This window comes from Canis lupus, chromosome 9, assembly GCF_003254725.2.
Source record: "Canis lupus dingo isolate Sandy chromosome 9, ASM325472v2, whole genome shotgun sequence".
Lineage (NCBI taxonomy): Eukaryota > Metazoa > Chordata > Mammalia > Carnivora > Canidae > Canis > Canis lupus.
This window is the reverse complement of record NC_064251.1, coordinates 36,542,152-36,561,993: the sequence shown is the minus strand read 5'-3', so window position 1 is coordinate 36,561,993 and position 19,842 is coordinate 36,542,152. Positions and strand designations below refer to the sequence as shown.

At 40.6% G+C, this 19,842-nt stretch overlaps 1 protein-coding gene across 10 annotated transcripts in view; it reads left to right on the top strand.

Annotated features, from left to right (window-relative positions):
- Positions 1-19,842, top strand: part of BCAS3 (BCAS3 microtubule associated cell migration factor) — a 591,457-nt gene that overhangs the window by 476,477 nt on the left and 95,138 nt on the right. The window lies entirely within an intron of this gene.

The window sequence follows — 19,842 nt, the reverse complement described above, 5'->3', positions numbered from 1 at the left end:
ATCCATTGAACTGCTGCGTTAGCACGGTGCAAGTCGCTTGACATAGGTTGTCACTAATCCTCTCAATAACCCTTTAAGGTAGGTATTATTATACCCATTTTACAGATAAATATGGGAGATATTAAGCAACTTGCCCAAGTTACTACTGTACATCAAAGCCAAGACTTAACTTCAAAGCTCTATCTTTCCACTCTGTTTATAGTAAGCTCAGAATGCCCCCAAAACTCTCAAATCCCTGTGGTATTTCACACTAACAGTACCAGAAATTCCCAGGACATTAATGAAGTGATCAGAGTTGAATGTGTAGAGGCATTAGCCTATTTGAAAACAGTAGATTTCCACAGTTTTACAAGAAAACCCAAAGAAGCCCAAGTACGTTAGACAAATTGGAATTGAAAAGCTAAAGTAAAAAAAATATTCATTTTAAGGTCATCTGTGTATACTGACACGAAGTCTATGGAAAATGAGGGAGCCAGCGTCATGTTTCTGAAATATGCAATTTTACAATGGGAACGTGTTATAAAATGCCCTGCCACTGTTGTTTGCCTTGGGATTTAGGGTGAGAGACATGAAGGCTGACAACTCTCTTCCTGTTGTAGGTCAGAGCTTCAAGGAACTCTGTAATCTTCCCACCAGCTTTACTCTCTCCTGGAACTCACGGGTAAAATTAGATGCTGGCTGGACTTCAGTAGTTGAGTTTGAAAGCTTTCAGAGGCCAAGGCAGACAACTGCAGCAGACTGCTTTCTCACAGTGCCACTTCGAGAGACACTTTGTGCAGACTAGCGTAGTTTGGTAAACTGACCAGGGTCTGACAATTCTGCCATATAACACCATTAATAACAGTGCCCGTAGGAACTCGAGAAAATGATCTCTGGGTGGTTAATCTCCTTGGAAACAGGACAAGGCTTTATCTTCCTTTTACCAAGATGCTGCATTTGCCTCTGGATGTTGCTCTGCTGCATTGTGTACTGTTAAGTTAAACAGCAACAACAAACCTCTCTTTGAGGATTTAGACACTCTCAAGTTAGGGTTCTTTTGTTATACACATTCCAACTGACTCTAGGAGGCAAACGTGGTGAAAAGGGTGTGGGAAGACATCACTTAGAGAATGAGAGCTCTCCCAAACCAGCATCGAACACATTTATCTAATTTGACACATTTTGCCTGGAAGTCATAGAAAGAGACTGTGGTGCCCCCGTCAGAATATAAAGAGCCAGAGACTAAAACCAGACTAAAAAGAGCCAACCCATTAGGGAAGTACCTCCCTGGGGAGCGGGTGGGCAGGGAAAGGAGGTTACATGGCAGTTATTAAACACTGAATTAAGAATATGTTCAGAGAGGCTGCTACCCAGGAAAAATCCTCCTTCCCGTACTTAACAGGGCAGGGGACAGTTAAGGAAAAGGAGTTCTGCTTATTCTCTGCTGCAGGATGCTACCCCCTGACCCTTTATAAGTCAGCCTTGCTTGATTACTTCTTTTAATTCAAGACTCAGAACAGCTTGTAAAGTTTGTTTTTTTTTTTTTTTATCATTCCTTTCCAGATTGTGTGGGCCACACTGTAGCATGCGCTTTCCTTTTGTCCACATCTGTTTTCCAACCTCATTACTCTTCTGTTATTACATTCATTAAAAAAAAAAGAGAGAGAGAGAGAGAGAGAGGGAAAAAGAGCTGTTTATTTCTTTTCAGCATGTTTTTTTCCCAGTTTCAAAAGCTAAAGTGGTAAATCATGTGATGTTTGATATGACCATCTCCACAAATTCTAGTTGTGTGAATGGATGATTGCTTATCTAAGAATTGGTTGAACCTTCTTGTTTAAATTAGCTCCACCTAAGCCGGAGCTCATAACTCACATAATGCTCTTTCAGTGTAGACCACAATTGTCAAGACTTGCCATTTCTATATTAGAATGTAATAGCATACTCTCTAGGGCACATAGTAGTGATGTGATTTTTTTGGCTAGTGTGACTCCTGAATATTCTATTCAGTTTGAATAGAATTCAAATTCTATTCAAACTGAATAGAATTATTTAAGGGCAAATGGAAGCTGGGAGCCATAGCTTTAGGATTTAGAGTGGTTTTACTTAAAAGCTAAGAAAAATGAAACAAGGATGCCTATTAACACTACTTCTATTCAACATTGTGTGGAAGTATTAGCCAATGGAATGAAGTAAGAGCAAGAGATAGGAGACACAAAAATTGGAAAGAAAGAGACATAGTTGACCTTATTTGCAGATGATATGATGTGCTGTATAGAAAATCCAGGAGAAGGGCACCTGGGTGGCTCAGTCAGTTAAACATTCAGCTCTTTGTTTGGGCTCAGGTCATGATCTCGGGGTTGTGAGATCAAGCCCCACGTTGGGCTCCTTGCAAAGTCTGCTTGTCCCTCTCCCTCTGCTTCTCCCCCTGCACTATCTCTCTTGTAAATAAATCAAATCTAGAAGGAGGGAGGGAGGGAGGGGGGGAGGGAGGGAGGGAGGGAGGGAAGGAAGGAAGGAAGGAAGGAAGGAAGGAAGGAAGAAGGAAAGAAAGAAAGAAAGAAAGAAAGAAAGAAAGAAAGAAAGAAAGAAAGAAAGAAGAAAGAAGAAAAAGAAAAGAAAGAAAAAAGGAAAAGAAAAGAGAAGAAAAGAGAAAAGAAAGACAGAAAGAATAAATCCAGGAGAGTCAATGAATGAATTAATAAAAGAATCCAGCAAGGTTACTGAATAGAGAAATTGATGACATTCTTACATACCAGCAATAACCAATTGAAGAAAAGTCCTATTTGCAATAGCAATCAAAAGCACAAAGAGGGCAGGAATGATCCTTAGAAAAAACATGCAAAACATTTACAGAAAATTTTAAAAAGTAAATTGAAGGGATGAAAGAAAACGTAAATGGATATAACATACTCATGGATGAGAAGACTCAATATAGTAAAGTTGTCAATTATCCTCAAATGAATTGAGAAATGAAATCCTAATCAAAATCATTGTAGGTTTGGAATCAATCACAGGCGTGGCAGGAAACCAGTGGCGCACACAGAAGCTTTTACTGAAGAGTTCATGAAGGGCTAATTTGCAAATATTTAGACACAGCTTAGGGAAACCAAGAAACCAACAGGGGAGAAGGCGCAGTACCCCAAGCTATCAGAAGATAGAAGCCTCAAGCACCCCTGGGTCTGAAGCAGTAAGGGGTAGAGCAGTTGTCAGCACCCAGAGAGTGCTGTAGCTGAGGCTTTTGGAGAAGCCCACCTAACAGACCTTCCATAGAGAAATCGCCACTGCTGACCTGGGTCTTGCAACAGGAAAGCCAAGTGGGGCAGGACCTTTTTTCTTCTTGCTCTTCTTTCTCCTGCCATTGACTCTCATTGGCTGCATCTAGGATGAAGGGACCCAGTTGACACTGTTCATCTGGAGGACAGTCTTATGGGGACAGAGTGAGATGGAGAAGAGTGGTGCATCTGAAGGAGCAATCAGAGAGTAGCCAGCATGGGATTTTTCATAAACATTTTCAAGGTGACTGTGAACTTCACATGGAAGACCAGAAGTCAAAAATAGCAAAGAACAGTTTTGGAGAACAGACCAATTATGATTTTCATTGGAATCTCATATCAATCAAAACGTATTTAAAACTGTGATAACTGAGATGGAATGGTATTGTTAGAGGTAGACAAACAGTAGAATGAAAACACTATGTGAAAACTTGAAATATGATAGATTGCTTCACAAATCAGTGCTGTTGAGTGGACTAGTCAATAAATTGTGCTAGGACAAATGGTTATGTGTACAGGAGAAAATTAGGAAAAATTCATATTAGGATAGCAAAAATTAAAAACTTTGACCACAAGTGCTGGCAAGGATGTGGAATCTTAGACACTGATGGTGGAATATAAATTGATGGACTCATTTAGGAAGATAATCTGCAATGTCTAGTGTAGTTAGAAAGATCCTAGAGCCAGACTGCTTCCCATCTGTAAAATAGAGATAAAAACAGAATCCTCATAAAGTTATTGTGAAATTAAATGAGTTAATATAAAAAGCACTTAGAACAATGACACAAGCACTATTTAAGTGTCACTTATTATCAGTATTATTATTTCTAAGATCTTGCAGTTCTACTGCTAGGTTAAATAATACAGAGAAAGTTCTGGCTTGTATAAAAGAAGACTCACGTAATAATGTTCATTGCAGATAAGCAAAAGCATGGATTTTTTTTAAAAAATCATGATATGTTTATTATATAGAGTATAAGTGAGTATAAACTAAAGCTACCTGTAGCAACATAGATAAATCCTTAAAACATTGAAGGAAAAAAAGAGATTGCAGAAGAATGAGAATAAGGCAATACTGGGAGGGAGATTGGGGCCAGGGAATGGAGTGTGGTACACAGAGATTTCAGCTGTATCTGTAATACAACCTTTTAAAAAATCTGAACCAAAAGGAGAGAGAGCTAAGCAGTAAGTTATGGGCAGGTTTTAACAATATGAAAGAGTACTAGACGTATGATGGAGAGAAACTACCTTGGAGAGGGAAGAGTATATAATCTTCCTGGGCAGACAGCTTCTAAGTTCCATTTTTTTAAAAATTTGATTTGTAACTTTATATAAGTTACTTAACGTCAGCTACCTCACTGGGATATTTTGAGTCTTAAATTAGACCTACATGTAGCATATAGATTGTATATAGCATAGTATACTATATATATTTTTTACATTGAATATAGCATAGCATATTATACATAGCATAGCATAGTTCCTGATGCAGAAGAGGCCCTCAATAATGGTTCCATTCTTTTCCCTCTTATACAAGGTAGAAAAAGTCTAATCAAGATTTTCCTTGGAAAATATTCTAGACTAAATTTCTGCTTCTGTGGGCCTGGTTTCCACAATCTAGCCTTGACTTCAATTCATGTTGACCTTAAGTAAGCATTGCCAATCCGTGCCCAAACTTAGTGAAACAAACTTATTTGATAAAGAAATGAACTTCAGGATCTCACTGCATAAAATCATCATTCTTTTTTCTGTTCGTCAAATGCGATATTTCCCAGTGTCTGGGTGTGCAGTGCTGTCTTGGACTTTGTAAAGAACAGCTAATGACCACAGTCCTTGCCTTTATCCTAAAAAAAATCTTTGACCATACTGTTTTTGTAATAAGCACTTGTGAACTTACACCTTCTCTTGCTAGCTGAGCTGGGGAGTAGTTTTGTTCTCCTCTGCCCCATAAAAGATAAATGTCTTTATCTTGTGAAAACCCAGTGTTGCTTTTCGTGGATACTGAACTATTTCCCTTCTTCATTTCTAATGAGTTGCTGTTTGATTATTGTTTTTTGTAAAGATATGAAATCCATATGAAAGCCCATGTTGTCCGGGTCAGTTTCTACATGGGGGAAACTTGTCCTCACTGTCATTAAAATTTTATCTATTCTAGGCCAACCCCTTTGATCATTAACAAGCAATTTGATGTTTCTCATATGAACATTTCTGTAACAATGAAGATAGCAAATTCAGGATTATCGCTGAGGAATGACCTCTTTTTTATTCTCACATTTGGGGAGTTAGAGATGACATTCAGTGTTAAGGAGAAAAGCTTTGCCATGGTAAAGGAGACAGATGGCTTTAGAAAGAGAGAGAATGAGCATGGACAAAGAAAATGACCTAGTGTGGATTTTTAAAGGAAATCTTCTTTCTCACATGCTTCTCACAGGGAAACTCGCTGTGAGCAATGCCATTTAAGGAAAGGTTTGGGAAAAAAGAATTAGTTTCCAAAGGAAAGTGTGAGAAGCACCTTAAGCTTGAATGATTTAACACTAAACTAAAGACCGGGTATCTGAGAAGCTGTATCTAAGGATGGAGAGCTGATACAGGAGGCCTAGGAAAATTCTCCTGTCTAGCGTCCCCAGGGTTTACCAAGATGACCTTGCATGGAGATACTGTTTTCTGAAACTGACATATTTAGGAAATCTCTGAAAAGATCTAATTGCTACAATAAGTGTGACTCATAGCCTTTTGCACCTTCCGTTGTTGTGGAGTCCATCCATGTCGTGTTAGAAATTTTCTAGTAGTCTAAGCCTATTTAGTCTGTTTTCTCCCACTTTGTAAACACCCTTTTTCCATAGTTGCAAATGTCTCCATCATTATTTGTTTCGATTTGTAAATTGCAGAAAGGCTAGAATAAACAGTGTCTTCACACACGCACATCGTTTGTTGCCAGAGATTAACTATCTCTGGCCAGAGATATTAAATGGAGACAGTCATTATTTTCTTTATAAAGCCAGAATTCCGAAAGCAAGGTTCCTTTTTTCTTGTCCTCTCTCTACTAAGATAAGAAAGTTAGTTTTTAAATTGCCCCAGTGGTTGGTAACTTAGAAGGTAATTAGTAGTGATGGCAAGGCTTTTATTTCTTCGGAAATTTCACAGATTGACCGATTTCTCAGTAGTACTCAGGGCCCTTACCCAAAGCTACAATGGTAGGGACCATATCTGAACTGTAAATTTCCAATGCTTTTCTGTGGATGGTGGGCAAGTGAGTGAATAAATGAATGAATGCTGCATTGCCCAATGGCAAGAAGCATAGGATACAGAAGAAGAAGAAGAAGAAGCAGCAGCAGCAGCAGCATGGGATGCCCACAGGCTTACAGTCTGATTCTGAACTTTAGGAGAGAGATGGCAAGGAGGTGAAACATGGAATTTTCCAGAGCATAGTCAGGAAGGGCTATATAAGAAAGGACTGTTTGACCTGAAACATGACCATAGGGTAAAAGATTCTGCTCTCCTTTTTTTTTCTACTCTGTGTCCACAGACCTGTCCTATATAGATCTGTGTATGCTCAGAGTACACTGAAAACCCAACACCCCCACCCACCTCCAAAAAACTAGGTCATGTATCTCTTGAATATTTAATATCATGTCCTACATTTTGTGCCTGGAGAGAAACCGTTACTCACTTGTAGATGTCACTCAAGCTACAGATCTTCTGTCATTCACTCATTCACTGAAGATTTGGCATCCCTAGTCATATTTGATTTGGGGGACTGTTTGTACCTTTACTTATTCCACACCTATCTGTTTTGCATTCATTCATTCATTCAGTACTTTTTTTAACTAAGGATTCTCTTGACTCATGAAAATGAATAAGACATAGGCTCTATCTTCAAAGTATATTCTTATTCCAGTTGGGAAGACAGAATTATATCGCCTATCTCTCCCTCCTTCTCCTTTTGTATCGCCACCACCAACTGCCCTCCTCACCACTACATTTTTTAGTCTTCTTTTGCTTTCCCTTTACCAGAGTCATATTATTGTTTTTGTAGTAAAAAAAAAAAAAACACATAACATAAAATTTGCCATCTTAATCATTAAGTGTCCAGTACAGTTGTATTGACCTTATGCATATTGTTGCACAACCGATCTCTAGAAATTTTCGTCATAGAAGCAGAACCACTGGTATAGAATAAGGGATCTGTTATAGGGACTAGACCTATATCTAACCTTGTATGGGTGTGGTAGCCATTCAAGGAGTCTGTTGCCTTTGAGTGTCATGGTGGGACTGAATGGAGATCAGGGCTGATGTTGGGAAGAAAGATCAAGGTGAAGTGACAGAAGGAAAGGAAAGGATAAATTTGAACCCGTGAGGCAAACTGGATCCCAGATCTGTTTCTCAGGGCTATTAGCCACAATGAAATAGGTGATCCACAGCAGGCGCTGACATTCTTCATTACAGAGCTGCACATGCACTTGGCCCAGGACACAAAGAATCTGAAGGAGGCGATCTGGTGAGAGCTGGGGCGATATGCAGGCCTGGTAGGTTGGCTGGCACATGAGCAGCGGTATACACAAGATGCCACAGTGCCATGTGCCCAACATTTAACCTTCAGAGTGTAATGACGACTGCCACATGTCCATCTTTTGAATCTCACATAAATCTATCATATAGACAATCCTAACCCCTAGTCATAGAGGATAAGAAATTCTGGGGAATGTCATTCCTACTTATATGAGTTGATTCAGTATGAAGCTACCACAATCCTTAATTATTTATATTTTAGAAGATTTTTATTTATTTATTCACAACACACGCACGTGCACACACACACACACACACACACACACACAGGCAGAGGGAGAAGCAGGCTCCATGCAAGGAGCCCGACGTGGAACTCAATCCCGGGTCTCCAGGATCAGGCCCTGGGCCGAAGGTGGCGCTGAACCTCTGAGCCACCCAGGCTGCCCAACCCAAATTATTTTTTAAGAGCCTTAGGAACAAATTCTTATTCAGCAAGGATGCAGGATATAAGAATGATATACAGGGCACCTGGGTGGCTGGCTCAGTTAAGCATTTGACTCTTGATTTCAGCTCAAGTCATGATATCAGAGATGTGAGATCGAGTCCCATGTCAGGCTCTGTGCTCAGCCCAGTCTGCTAGCTCTCTGCTTCTCTCTCTCTCTGCTCCTCCCCTCAATGTTCACCCACATGCACTCTCTTTCTAAAATAAATAAAAAGATTAAAACATTTAGGAATAAAAATTTTAAAAGGAAGCTTCTTTTTAAAACAGGAAAATGCAAACTGTTAAAAGAAATTACAGAAGACTTAATTAAGTAAATGTGAAGACATGTTATGAATTGAAAGACAATATTGTTAAGATGACAGTATTCCCCAAATTGATTTACATAGTCAATGAAATCCCTGTAAAAATCCCAGCTAACTTCTTTGCAGAAATTGACAAGCAGGTCCTAAAATCCACATATAAATGCAATGGATATAAGAATGGATATAAGAATAGCCAAAACAGTCTTGAAAAAGAAGAACAAACATAGGCTTCAACTTTTCAATTTCAAAATTTACTAAGTTATAGCAATCAAGATGGTGTTTTACAAACATAAGGATAGACATATAGATAATGGAATAGAATTGAGACTCCAGAAGTAAACCCTCACATTTATGGTCAACTGATGTCAACAGAGATGCCAAAGCAATTCTTGGGGGAAAGAATAATCTTTTCAAGAAGTGGTGATGGGGCAATATACAGCCACGTGTAGAAGAATGAAGTTGGGCCTGTACTTCACACCATATTTAATCAAAGACTTATATAGGAGCTAAAGCTGTAAAACTCTTAGAAGAAAACATAGGTATAAATCTTTGTGACCCTGGATTAGGCAAGGGTTTCTTAGATATGACACCAACAGTACAAACACAATAAAAAAAGGATAAACTGAGCATCATCAAAATTAAAAACTGTTGTGCTTCAAAGAACAATATCACAAACGTGAAAAGATAACCCACAGAATGGGAGAAAATTTTGCAAATCATATATTCGATAAAGGATTTGTATCTAGACTATATAAATGACTATCACAACTCAATAATAAAATGGCAGATAACCCAATTTAAAAATGGGCAAAGGATCCAAATAGACAGTTCTCCAAAAAAAAAATATGCAAATGACCAATAATCAGGTGAAAAGGAATCAGAAAGATATAACTCAAAAAACAATGAGATACCATTTTGTGCCCACAAGGATGACTGTAATAAAAAAGATATTAAGTGTTGATAAGGATGTAGAGAAATCAGAACCTTTATATACTACCTTTGGAAATGTAAAATGGTACAGCTCCTTTGGCAAAATGTCTGGCACTTTTTCAAATGGTTAAACATAGAGTTACCACATGATCCAGCAATGCCACACCTGGGTATATACCCAAGAGAAATGAAAAAATGTCCACACAAAAACTTGTACATCAATGTTCATTGCAGCATTATTCACAGTAGCCTAAAGATGGAAACAACCCAAGTGTTTATCAACAAATTGATGGACAAAATATAGTATGTCCATACAATGGGATATTATTCAGCCATAAAAAGGAATGAAGTTCTGATACATGCTATAACAGATGAACTTGAAAACATTTGTGACTGGGATCCCTGGGCGGCTCAGCGGTTTAGCGCCTGCCTTTGGCCCAGGGCATGATCCTGGGGTCCTGGGATCGAGTCCCACATTGGGCCCCCTGAGGACACCTGCTTCCCCCTGTGCCTGTGTCTCTGCCTCTCTCTCTCTCCCTGTGTCTCTCATGAATAAATAAATGAAATCTTAAAAAAAGAAAGAAAGAAAGAAAACATTTGTGACTAAAATAAACCAGTAACAAAGGACCATAGACTGTGCGGTTCCATTTATATGAAATGTCCAGAATAGGCAAATCTAGAGAGAAAGTAGATTAGTGGTTGCCTAGTGCTGGGTGGGTGGGAGGGGCGGTGGGGATGGGAAGTTTGAGAGGTGATGGCTGAGAGGTACAGGTTTTTTCTTTTTAGAGTAATTAAAATGTTCCAAAATAAGTTGTGGTAATGAATATGCTAAAAGTCATTGAATTGTATCATTTAAATGGGTGAAATGTATAGTAGATGAATCATATCTCAGTAAAGCTGTTGTTTCAAGGGATGGGGGGCAACCTAGGACTGATACACTTAATAGAATAGAAGCTCTTGCTTGTTTCTCCTTTTTTCCTCAGTCAATAATTCCCTTTGTGGGCAGGTATGTGAGCAGGCAGGGAGCTATATCCCATCCTTTATCATTTGGGTTCTTCTTAAATGGCAGCTTCTGCCTAGCTTGTTGCAGTGAAGATATTCACTAGGCATTGCTTATATTTTGCAGACTTTTCCCTGGGGCCTTGCAGAGGGTATTTTTGGGTCCAATATTGTGGTCCATTGTCTGTTCACTTGTCCCCGTCACTGTTATTGGGATAAGCCTAAGATATTAAGATAAGCTCTTAATCCCTTGGAGGACACAGAGTTGTTCAATCTATCCTAGTATAGACCAGAAACCAGATTTAAAATAGTGGGCCAAGCCGTTGAGCCTTTATGGTGAGGTGACACCAATCCCTGTGCTTGAGTGAAAAAAACCAGGCAGATAACCACAAGCCACATTGGGCTTGGCTGTTCCAGGCTGGCCGGATGACTTTGATGGTGTAAGTTTTGCTAAGCCTCCTTTGGCTCACTCTTTCTCCCTCTCTCCTTCTCTCTCTGCATTAACTTTAGCTTGGCTTCAGAGCTCGGAGTACTCTTTTTAGTTAAATGTTCATCCCTGGGGTAATTTTCTCCCCACTGTCAGCAGAACTAAAAGAATCTTCTATTTCACTGAAGAATTGTAAGGGATCTCAGAATTCTTACAGTCGAAGCTCCCTACTTTACACGTGAGCACCCTGGATGCCGAGACAAAGGCAGTTGTGGTTTGTTCAAGTCCGGGAGGCCGGCCACTGGATGGCCCCGAATCCAGGGAGTTGTATAGGCAGAATGAACACTTCATATCTTATAATCAGCCCAGCTTGGGCACTGAGGAATCACAACTTATTCTTGGAAGGGAATGAGAGGTAGTTGGTATGGCGGAAAGAATATCTAATTTGGAATTAGGGGATGTAGGTTTGAATCACGGCCCTGCCACCTACTGATCCTAGTATGGGATGAGCACCTAAGTTGTCTGAACTTCAGTGTACAGATTTACGTAACAGGAAGGAATAATAGTACCTCCGTTGGAAGATGTAAAGAATTGTTGCAATGATGGATATTAAAGCTTCTTGTGACTCGGAACAAAAGTTGTATTGGCATGAAAAGATTGGTACTGTTTGTATATGTGTGTTTGTACATGTGCCCAGCAGGAAGTGGCCCCTCCAAGTCCATTCTTTGGACAGGTTATTATTTACATGGGCAGCACCAGAGCCAGGGGTTCAGCCAGCCTTCCTCACACATGCCTGCTTATTTGGGCAGCAGACATGGAGCCATATGGAAATATCTAGACTTTAACAGATCAAAGGCTTTTTCCAGCAAGTCTCAACTCATTGGTCTACTTTATTCCTATGATATCTCAGCTTCTTGAAAAGGTAATACATGCCACGCAATTAAAAGAGAAAATCAGGCACAAAATGGTGTATCGTGAAAAGTCCCCCACACTTATCTCCTGGTCTATCCCTGGAGGTAATCACTATATCAGTTTCCTATGTGTCATTCCAAGGATATTCTGTGCACACGCAAACATCCTTTTTTCTTTCCTTCAAGAGGACACCCTGGGACACCTTGGTGACTCAGAAGTTGGGTGTCTGCTTTCGGCTCAGGGCATGATCCCGGGATCGAGTCCCACATTGGGCTCCTGTGAAGAGCCTGCTTCTCTTTCTGCCTGTGTCCCTGCCTCTCTCTCAGTCTGTGTTTCTCATGAATAAATAAATAAATCTTAAAAAAAAAAAAAAAAGGACACCCTACAATGCATTCTCTTTTGTATTTTAATCATATATCTTGGATATTTTCCCTTTTTTGATATTTATGGAATGTCCTTGTTATTTTCAGAGACAACAGAGTGTTTCATTGCAATGATTTACCATAATTTACTTAGAATCCCTATTTTTGGAAGTATAGATGGTTTTTAATCTTTTGTTATTATAAATAATGCTGAAACAAACATCCTTTTATATCTTTGAATATTTGGGCAATGTTCAATTAGAAACTATACAATTAGTTCCTAGAAGTAAAATTCCCAAGTTAAAGAATATATTCATTTGTAATTGTATTAGCAAATGCCAAATTTTCCATCCTAGTTGCTCTACTAACTTATACTCCCACCGACAACATATGAACGTGCTTATTTCTCTATACTTTTCCAATACGGCATGTTATCAGATTTCTAAAATCTTGTCTATCAGATTCAATGTGATATTTCACTGTGATTTTAATTTGCATTTCTCTTAGACTGGCCGTGAACATCTTTTGTCATATTTAAATTCCTTTTTATTTTCTGTTCATAGCCTCTGCTCATGTTTCTATGGTTATTGGGTTATTAGTCTTTTTGATATTGATTTAGAGAAGCTTACTCCATACTAAGTACCATTTTATTTTTCATATGTATTATAAATATCTTCCCCAGCTTGTCAATAATCTTTAAACATGTTTGCGATACTTTTTTCACCATAAAATAGTTTAAATTTTTATGTGTTTAAATTTACGGGCAACTTTTAGTGGTTTCTGGGGCTTGCATCATACTTAGAATAATTTTCCCCTTCTCTACTGATTAAAATGTTTTCCTGTATTTTCATGGTAAATATTTTTTCTTCCAAGTTTTTAAATTCCAGTTTTGTTAACACACAATGTAATATCGGTTTATGTGTAGGACATCTTTACTTCCTTTTCTGTGTTACTTTCTTCAGAGGTTGCACACATAAAAGATGCTAGAGAACTTTTTTCCTGATCAACTTTTTCAATCTAGACTGTTTCATGTAGAGGAAGAAACAATTTGGATTCAGAAGACCTCATTGACTAACTGTACCATATATATACCAGTCATTTACTGTGTATCTGCCTTTTGGATTTTTGTGAATATCTAATAAGATCAAATGAAATATATATGAGAAAGAACTTTTTCAATTGTAAAAAAATTGTCCGGGCTGGTGTCTCAGTGAACACATTCATACATGCTTTTGTTGGGGGCATAGCTCAGGGGTAGACCATTTGACTGCATACATGCTTTTGTTACTTTTCCTCCCTAATTGGTCTCAGGTTTGAAATAAAATTTGTCTCTAGGAAAAAGAAAACCTCATAAATGTGAAATTTCCTTTATTGCTTCTTTGGGAATATCTTACCAATGTGAAGTCTTTACTGAGCCTCTGAGTTGGCAGCTGAGAAAGGAGGGGGATAATGGGCCGTTAGTGAGAGGTTCTCCCCAAGTGTCCAGACTAGTAATTTCTAGGAGTTGAATGGTTGGGAATGCAGGCAGGGCATTTGGTTAATATGCAAGGACAGAGAACTCAGTTCATTCCGGTTGTGTTGAAAGAGTTCAAAGGCAGATTATTTTGGGAACTAAAGTTGGTTTACTTGTGAACAGATGTGACTTCCTATGTCAGCCGAGGATCCCTAGCTTGACCTGCAGAAGCTCCAGGACATGTTAAATGCCCAAGTTATAGAAAATTATGTTTGGATTGCTCCTTGTTAATAAAATGGAAAAGGTACATTGAATGAAAAAGAAGGAAGCCTGTTGACACAGAGTACTGTAGACCAAATCATTCTAGAAGTTTCTGTGCCTCAATTTGAGAAGAATTAAACACTGTTATTTTTTTTTGAATGCTATTATTTTTGTTTCCATCTTGGTTTAATGGGTTAGTCAAATTACATCATCCTTTTATCTACCTAAGCATTTTTTTCTTCAAAGATTTACTTGAGAGTGTGCATGTGCACACGTGTGCATGCACATGGTGGGGAGAGGGGCAGAAGGAGAGGGAGAGCAGACTCCTTGCTGAGCCCTGAGCCTGCCAAGGGGCTTGATCCCACGACCCTGAGATCATGACCTGAGCTGAAATCAAGAGTTGGATGCCCAACTGACTGAGCCACCCAGGTGCCCCAACCTAAGCATTTTTTATTGAGGTAAATTTTTCATATAGTGAAATGTACAGGTCTTAAATATGTAATTAAATGAACTCTAACATTTGGAGATAGATAGATGTATATGTTTGTGATTTCCCCCCTTCAATATTAAAAATGAAGTAGCCCATGGCATTTTATATCTAAATAAATACTATGATGTTGTGATGTTTACTTCCCTCCATTTTGCTCCTTTAAGTGTTGAAAACAGTTGGGCAACCAGGACATTCAATGGTGCTGCTTCGTCCTTTCAGCAATTTCACCACCTAGTTTATTTTTTAATACAGATGGGACTGTTTGTGCTGGAAAAATACCAACGAATCGAATTCGTCTTGGTTTCATACAGCCTGTCCATAGGCCTGTGCTAAAGCACCCACTCCACACCAGACATTGCGTACTGTGCTTGTTTCCTTCTCCCTCTCTACCTCTACTTAGGGGGACACAAGTGACAGAGGGATGGGCAAGTGCTTTTAGAGAGGAACTATACCAAAGTGAAATTTTAAATAAATTTATTTTTGAGCCATTAGAACTTGAGAACCACTGTTTAAGTTAGAACTTGACCTCACTCACCTGGGCAGCTTGAATCCTAGCCTTGGGACTTGGATCTCAAGCCTGTTGCCCTCTGCTGCCTTGGTGTTCCTTGGAATTAGCAGTGCAACCACAGCTGCGTGTCCTTTCTCTGCTCCTTTTTTCTTTCTCTGGCTGAGCTGTGGAGGTGGCTGTGTAGGCTTCACTCAGCTGGCTCTTCCGCCTGCCCAGGCGTTCATCTGTACCTCACAGGGGTCATGTCCCTGTGAGGTACCCTCAGCTGAGCCATCAGGATCCGTGCTGAGAGAACCCCTCACCCTTCTGCTCACCTGCGAAGTCCGGGGACACAGGTCACAGCATGTTGACCTCAGCACCTAGCCCAGTACGGAGCACCTAGTCGTTGAATGGGTGGGTGAGTGACAATCTCAAGCAGTTGTTACCAAGGCCCTCTCCTGGCTCTCTGGTCTGTAGGCTCTGGAAGCCTTGTCCTGAATTCCTGTTCTCAATCTCAGCCTAAGCTGCTCCCTCTGGCTCCCTGCCTGGACCTCAGAGCCTCTTCTGCCCCCTCCGGGTTCAAACCAGCTACTTTGAGACGGCCCCCGCCTAAGTAGACCAGGGGCCGCATGAACCAGAGACAGGAAAAGTATCACCTGAGAGTTGAACCTGGGTCCTTTGCTTTCTCATCATCCTAGACTGCAGTGTATCTTGCTAAAATACAGGAATGGGGGCGGGGGGACAAATATGCCATTTAGTGCCTGGCAGAATAGGTACTAAGCAATGTGTCAGAGAACCCAGTGCTACTTGCTCCGTGCAGAGTAGCCCCCGGGTCTGAATACTGATCTTTGTTTTCTGCTGATTTCCAACAGGTGTCACTTACACTTTCTCAGCCCTCCAGTGGGGAGCTCTGTGTTGGCTTCAGTTTAGCCATAGGCTCTAGACTAGCCAGGAGGATTGACTCAGTGAAAATGTTTACTTCTCTAATTAAGCAGAATTAAGGTCTGGACTCAAAACTGGCTTGGGCTGTGCTAGGCATAATTGAGATGCATGGGCTTTGTGTAAATAATGTACCTCTAATTGGCTTTGATTAAGTGCAAATTAGGATCACACTTCACTCCAGTGTGATTTACATTCCTAAGCCGTTTTACTAACTGAAGTAGTGTGGGTGGCCGATAAGGCTTGTTTATCCAGGGTGCCGAGAGAGCTAGGAGCTGGGGGTCTGCAGTTTTCCAGAGGTAAGGAGCCTGCAGCTAAGATCTCCAGTTCTGATTCTGACATCTTCCTTTCCATTTCTGGTCCCTACTTTGGGCATATCGGCTTAATCTGTTAAATTCTAGAGTTCCACCATTTTTGATTTTCAAGACTTGAGAAGCTTGTCTTAAAAAAAAAAAAAAAGTGAATAGTGGTGTTTGCCTTATGGAAACTCAGACCTAAAAACAACACCAGGCTTTGACTGTCCGAATATTGTGACACCTTTGTTACTCGTGGACCAGAAATGTTTCATTAAAGGAAAGACTCTTCTCCAAAGAGTCTCCAGTGTGTGAGTGTGAATCAACAGACTGCTACAAAGCAACTCAACTCTACACATCTTCCTCCAGGATTGCCTTATAGTATTCAAAGGGAAAGTCTATGCAGGTGGCCCTTGGTGAGCCTGGATGGGAAATGTGACACATTCCTTTCTCACAAATTCTTTCCATCTGCATTTGAAGGTCACCAGGATGAGACAAAGCAGCAGCAGTTGGTTTTGTACGGATGTCAGTTCCCACTCCTCAGCTGGTGAAATCTGGCATGTGGCAAAGCCTCTGGTTAGTGCTAGCCTGCAAAATGGGCCACCAGAGGAGGACTGTGACATGGTGTTTATGACCCTGTAGGCCATTGGCAACTTGACCTAGAAGGAATGTCTCCAGATTTTCTCGCATTAGCGTGCTGTGGCTTGGTGCAGGACCAAAAAATAACATGACAAAATAGGGATTTTCACACTAACAGAGAACGCCTAATAGTGTGCCAGGATCTGTGGGAATGCTGTTAAGAGGTGTGATGTGTTAAATACTCTCTTCGCAGCCTGGTGAAAGAGTTGCCCAGAGCATCACAGAGGGACTCCTTGAGTGTGTCACCTTCAGAGAAGGTTAGACTGTAAATATGTTTGGTGTCTAAACTCTGCCCTGGGCCCTACTAGAGTGAGAAGGCAACATATTTAGACAAGTTACACTCTAGAAATCCTGGCAGAGTGAGTAAGACAGAGAAGGCTTTCTAGGCCCCGTAAACTACATTCATTCACTTACTCATCTAGTAAATGTTTGTGAGCCACCTATTGGGCCAGACATTGGAGATGTGACTAGGAATAAGCCATGGACTCTACCCCAAAAGAACCCTATCTAGTTGGGGAACAAATCTGTATAGAGCTAAATCACAACCAAATGTGGTATGTGCTGTGTCAGAAATAAGGAAGCAGATGGTGGCAGGCTGTCATGGGGAAAATTGTCTGCCATACTGCATTGGTTCAGAGCAGCTTGGAGTTGGCTTGAGGGCCATTTACTGTTCCAAAAAAGTGCACTTGTTACCCCCTTTCACTCGACTGGGAATTTCTGAAAATAAAGAACAGTAACAACCAACAACAACAAACAGTACAATAATTAAGACCATTTGTTCAGTATGCCCTGTGTACCAGCTACCATTCTAAGGGCTTTTGTTCATTTTCTCAATCAAATCTTTACAGCACCATATAGGTACACTTTTATTATTCTGGTTTTAAGAGGAGTAAACTGAAGCTTGGACACTAAGTAACTTACAAAAGATAGGAACCAGAACTCAAATCTCCAAAGCTCTGGGTCTGGTGCTGATTTTCCCACCAGCGGGCGGTGAGCTCTCAAGCAAGTTGCTTCCTGTCCCTGCCTCAGTTCTCTCCCTAGCCCCAGCATCAGATGAGGCACTCAGCCACCTTCCTGAATCACAGAGAACACTTGGAGTATGGCTAGGGAAAGAGTAGAGTCTTTTCTATTTGCCATTGCTACACTCAGTTGTAGAATTTTGTGACCTTGACTTGCCATCTGCCAGCCCTAAAGTAAGTAATATTGATCTTTGTCAGTCTTCTTGACCTGTGCACTTGATTCCAGAAGGCTTCTTAAAGTAGGGCTCTCTACTTTTCTTTGTCCTAAGTGGCCTAGATAGCAGAGGTTCCCGGGTATCAAGTACCAGGGATTTGTCCTAGGCCATCTATGATATAAATTGTCCTAGCTTTAGATCAGCATGTACTTTCTACTTAAGATGCCCTGTCAGGCTAACAAGGCAAATGCAGCGCTCTGATCTTCTAATAGATGAGGTTTAGCCCAAGACCTTGACGCAGGTAAGTTCTCCGTCACTCTTGATTGGTTAGGAGGAGTGCTTCCTTGTCTGAGTGGTAGGGACAAGGAACCAAGCCTGAGGCAACCATGAGCTATGGCCTTCCAGAGGGCCAGGACATTTCCCTGATGGGTTTTAATGCAGAGATGCTTAGAAATGAGCTACTCCCTCACGTGTCAGTCCTTTCAAGAGGAATTGCACCCAACCCTGGTGCTATACTGAGAACCATAAAATCCTCCTTAGACCCAGGAGGTGGCTGGCGTTTTGCAGGTACCTTGTGTTAAAGAGAGCCTTGGACCCAGAGATTTTGGTTCTAGGGGATAGGGATAGAGGCAAGGAAATATGCTCACAGTATTTCTCTATCAACCAATAAAATGTTTACAATTACTAGTGTCAGCTTCATGGCATCAGTCCTTCAGTCCCTCCCATTGCAGAAGAACCACACAGGCCCCACTGCCCTGTCTATGCACATTTCCTCTTGGGCAGGGCCCGGTGGAAGTATACCTTCCTCTTGCCCTGAAGTCTACTTGTGAGAACAACTCGTTTCAGACTCTTAATGTCGTCTGATCCTTCTAATCATATTCTGGAACTTTGGCTTTGACCTTGAGTTCTATTTCCAAGTACTAAGCATTACTTAGAAGAGAATGCAGCCACCATGACTCAGCTGGCTCACTCGGAGTCAGAGTCGAGGGGGTAGGGTAAGGGTGCCGACCCAGTAAGTTCTCATTCTCTCATGAAAGGGGGCTTCTTTTGTGACCATTTCCAAACATCTCTAAATGAGCCCAATTTGGTTTTTAGCTTTTTCCCCCTCTTTGCTTATAATTTCCCAGTATCAGATGTAGATGTTTACCTCCCTGTGCATTACTGCAATACGAAACCACTTTGTCCTCTGAAAGCAAATAAACGGGCTTTAATGGATGTGCTCTCAGCCAGCAGCTAAAGAGTTAAAAGTTTTAGCAGGCAGACTGGCCAGCAGGAGTTAGTGGTGTGGAGTAAGAGGGACGCCAGGCTGTCTCTAAACTTTTTGGCCCTCCCCAAGTACAGAGATGAAGGAAGAGCCTCTATAAATCACTGGAGATTAGAGATCCTGTTCTTGCCGACTCCACAGGGTTGCGCTGCTTAATGTCAAAGCCTCACGTATTACTTTAACAGCACTCCTTTTCTTTATTAAATCCACTTTGAAATAAAAAAAAAAATGATGATCTTTCCAGTAAGGGGGAGAAGGCTAAAAGGATTTAGAAAGTATCTGCTATGTTACATTACAGAGACTAATAACTGTTTAGGGAGTAAGTAACATTTTTGCACCATCTTAAGCCATAAAAATGAAAAGATGTCTAAAGGTCTGTTTCTTAAAATCAATTTGAGCATTTGTTTTGCCCCGCGTCCTTGCCTTCAGGTCCTTCAAAGTGTGGTGCAGAAACTGGGAACAGGAGGCGTGGGTGCTAATGACCAAAAAGTCTAGGAACGCACTGTTAAGGAAATTGTTCAGAACTAGGGTTTTTACTGTGTATGAGTGAGAGAGAGAGAGAGAGAGAGAGAGAGTGTGTGTGTGTGAGGGAGGGAGGGAGTGTGGTGGTGGAAAGAGTTCTACTTTTATACTTAAAAAATGCAAACG